This window comes from Apaloderma vittatum, unplaced genomic scaffold, assembly GCF_000703405.1.
Source record: "Apaloderma vittatum isolate BGI_N311 unplaced genomic scaffold, ASM70340v1 scaffold23178, whole genome shotgun sequence".
NCBI classification, from domain to species: Eukaryota; Metazoa; Chordata; class Aves; order Trogoniformes; family Trogonidae; genus Apaloderma; species Apaloderma vittatum.
The window spans coordinates 1-4547 of record NW_009730510.1 but is presented as its reverse complement, the minus strand read 5'-3'; positions in this window follow the sequence as shown (position 1 = coordinate 4547).

Here is a 4547-nt window from a genome sequence, read left to right as displayed (position 1 = left end):
TTGCTCTTTCTATCAGTTCATAAAGTGTATGGAAAAAATAAAACTTCTTGCTGAACCTATAAAAGAAGCTATTAAAAGCAATGAGATCATAGCTGGAAATGAAAGAGGAAAACTAAGTTGTATAATCAAATACTTTTGCATAAAATGTATTGTGGAAGTTGAACATCAAATTATCAAGCTTCTACACATTTTTTCTCTTGGGATATGGCAACTATTTAGATTTAATTTTATTTAGCATTTTCAGTACATAATGAACTACTTAGCGATCATTTTTTCCTACTTTTGGGTTGACTAATTTAAGTATGCTAGTCTTGGTAAAACTTTTAAAAGTTAGTCCCTAAAATAATATCTGTATTCGCCAATGCAGAAGTGTTATGCAATAGAAACTGTCACTTTTTTTTTCTTTTTTCCCCCATTTCTGGAATGGATCTCTCGAGGACATACTACACGAAGCTAGGACCTTCCTTAGGGAAGTTGGCCTTTATAGCTGCACTTACATGTGCCACGGGACGCGTTGGCATGGGATGTTTCTTTTGTCTCTCGCTCCCTTGCGTGCACAGCTGAAGTTTCCATTGCTTTTATAACTGTGCTGTTTATTTTTCATCTGTTTTAGTGGCTTGGCAGTACATTAGTCACTAGCCCTCCCTTTTTTTTTTTTGCATTTGCTCTTAATTATATGAGGACAATCTGATTTTCATTTTGTTATTTGCCTACGATGACACGGCTACAAGTTTGGATCTCAATTAAGACTTTGGATGCTGCTGCTATGCAGAAATCCAGCCTCCAAAGATCAGTGCCTCCCTGAGAGCACTGTTTCACGGGACACTTTATTTTTTTCACTATTTACATTGCTAGTGTTGCCTAAAGCAGCCTGGGTTAGCTGTGCACACAGCCTTCATTGTGGGCTAGCACCCTCTGGTTTTATAGTCAACAGTAAATTCAGTGCACTAAGGAACCTCTGATGAGATAAAAAAGATTTTTAATGTGTTTTGGGCTTGACTGAAGTTTATCAGGCATGCCTTTAAGGTTTTCTCTTTGAGCAACAGGTTTAAGGCAGAGAAGGAAGTTGTAACAACTGCATGACTCCGAAGTTAGATAGAAGGAAACAGGAATATTCAGGAAAATAACTTAAAAGAGAGAGTGGTGAAACATAAGAAAAGCAGAACTGAAAGGCAGCAGGAAAAGGTACTGGGAGAATCACAGAATCACAGAATTGTTGAGACTGGAAAAGACTTCTGAGATCATCAAGTCCAGCCCATGACTCAACAGCATCAAATAGCCCCAAATTAACGGTGTGCTTCCGTTCACGGATACCGTCAAAGAAGTATGTAAAACATATTCCTATCTTGGCAGTGTTGCAAAAGAACTCCATTTTTAGATGGATCAGACTTTTTCTTAAAAGTTCCTTAATTGTGACTTAGAAGCATAGGCCACCTGCACCCATTACCCTTGTTAAAAAGCTGTAACATGCTCATGAGAAAACCACAAGATAGACGTGGGAACTGTACCTGTATTTCAGAAAACAGTTTTGGAATGTATTTAAGCATATAACTCCGTACACGTTTCCATGAAGACTGCCAAGTGGGAAAATGCACATGTATTTTCTTCACCTGTCTTCTCCTCTTTCAATTTTATAATACTCTATATTCAATTCAGCGAGCAATTCTTTGTGTTTAAACTTCCATCACATTTGTGATTTTTGAAATTGCTCGTGTCAGATTTCATGTTACTGAAAAAGTGCTAAATAAACCCAAGATGTAGCAGTTTATTTATGAAACTGCTCATGCTTATACAGTATTTTATGAGTTAGTAAATTAATATATCCTTAGTAGTCCCAAACCACAGGTCATTTGTCATCAGTGATATTGTACCTAATTGCATTATTTCCAATTTGAGGTCACACACAGTTCCATATAGCACTCCCCTGCAGCTGTGCACCGTGACTGCTCTGTGTATTGCCAACTCTAATAGCCTAAGAAAAAAAACGCATTTCTAATTAATTAATACACTTCTTTAATTCGTATGGGGGTATGACACAGATTGCAATCAGTGTCTTAAGACACTGAGTGAAAACAAAAAATTTTGAAATGATTGCTTGATGAACAAAAACTCATGCTACGTTTTCCAGTATGATGCAGCCGAACCAGGCATCTTGAGCATCATGCTAAGTAGACTGAGTCAAAAATAAATCCTTTGAGAGGCACATAATAGCATCTAATCAGAATAGAGGTCCACTGAACTAGTATGTTAATTTAATTAAATGAAAATTAAATAGAATTTTCGTGTTGTTTTCTTGTGTTGATAAATGGACCCCAAGCTGGAAGGTAATTTATGAACCCAACCAATACTACCTGTTCATTGGTACACAGTGGGAAGTTCAAGCAAAATATAATTGCCGTGTAAAGGGGCAGTTTAATAGATTTTTACTGCATTTTCTTATGTTAGAATTTGGTCTAATATTAACTGTCAGAAGTTACACCCTTTTTAGCTTGTATTCTTTAGAGTAAGTGTCTGTTTCCTTCTACTCCTACATTTTCTGAATCGGATGGCGTTTCCTACAGTTTTTAAAAGCTTTCTGTGTAAGCCTTCTCTTCATGACCTTCCTATTGTTATTTTCCATTGCTGAATACCCTTCCTTGCCGTGGCCGTGCTGGAATAGGTCGGGCTGGAAGCAGAAGAGCTGCTGTGTCAGCCTCAGGATTCGTTCCGGGCTTCCTGCCCTGCGCGTGAAGATTTACAAGTGAAAATTCCTTATTGACAAGACCCACTCTCAAATCTGTCACAGGAAGCTTAACGCCCTCCGCGCTGTGAAATGCCCTAAGATTATCGCTTATCACGTAAATAGGGGGAAACCTGACTGCTCGATATTCAGGGCTTGAATGCTATAAATAGTGTATATTCTGGTTTTGTATTGCAACCTTTCATCGCTTACACTTGTTTTCTGTTCATCATCCGCACAGTTTTCCTATTTTGTGTCCCTCGTGCTTTTTTTATGACTTCTGTGTGATTTTTCATGTGATATACATGCTGCTTCCTTGCAGAAACTGCTCATCCTTTGCTATTTTGCATTTCAGGAAAATATTTGGCTTCCTTAATTTAACTGTTTTTATTTAGTGTCTTGCACTGTTTAGAGTTCCAACATCTATTTTTTCCATATGTATGTATAGCAGCAAGTATTACCTGGTAGTAATTACACAGTAGCATTGCAAGTCTTCCACCTGTAGTCTAGCGATACTCTTGAAATAGTTCTCAGAATTATGTCTTGTGACTTTTTTGCTTTTATTTTTGTTGATTACCATTCCAAACTGTTTCACAATTCCAGCTTGCCACCAGATGCATTCTTTGCGACTGTGATAAAAACCTGGGTTTGCTTTTGTTTTTCTTTGAGCGGAGTTTTGTAGTGTTTGTAGTGTTCTTGTAAGTGTGGCATTGCTACTTAATTTGGATACCTGTACCCTTAACCTGACTTAACCTGTAAAAAATGAAGAAGGGACCTAAGACTCAGTTTAAAAGAATTTGAAATGTTTTGTTTTCTACATACCTACCAGGTCAAGTTGGAGGGTCAACCAGGTCAAGTTGGAGGGTTCTTTAGGCAAGATACTTGCAGCCCAGATCCAGTTCCTCAATGTATAAACTCTTGACTCTGGCCAAGAAGAACTGTCAGTACAAGTGTTCAGTCACTTCTGTTAAGGTTCAAAGATGAATCTAATGACTTCTTAATGCCTTATTTTAACTGTCCAAAGCTGTTTTCCTCAGATTTTGAGGTAGGAATTCCAGCTTGGCCCAACAGAAAGACTGATTGGGCATGTTTCTTAAGTCAGATATTTAAAGACATTTCCTTTTTTTGCTTTTCTTTCCAGGATCAGCCCTAAAGGCTCTTTGTTTGTAATTTCACCTAGACAAAAACCTCTCAGAATTGCAGATGGTTCCTATTTGTGCAAAAACTGAGGGGGGTTGAGTTTTTTATCAAAGTGGACAAAGCTCTTGGCTTTGCTTTCAACACACAGTGAATCTTGCTGGAATGCACAGCTGAGTACTCCCCCGTCATAGGAGGCAGGGAGCTGCAAGTTCTTGTCTACCTAATTCAGACCAGAACCTTGCGGTTATCCCTGTGTCATCTTAGTTGAACCCTCTTAACATCTTGTATTTTGGTGTGGATATTCCTGATTTGCCTCTGCTCAAAGCTGTTCTGTGAGTTCGTTAACGATCCAGAGAATCTTACAATCCTCAACGTTCTTATTTCTCCAACAGCAAAGTTTTATTCCATCCTGCATTGGGTGCTGCTGTTGGAGGGACATGAGGATTCCTTTGCTTTGCAACAAGGCTCAGCTTTTGAGAGACCAACTGAAAAGAACAAGTTCAAGTAGTTAACACAGAATCACAGAATGTTGGGGACTGGAAGGGACCTCAAAAGATCATGTAGTCCAGCCTCCCCGCCAGAGCAGGATCACCTACAGTAGATTGCAGAGAAACGTGTCCAGGCAGGTTTTGAATGTCTCCAGAGAAGTCGAGTCCCCAACCTCCCTGGGCAGCTTGTTCCAGTGCTC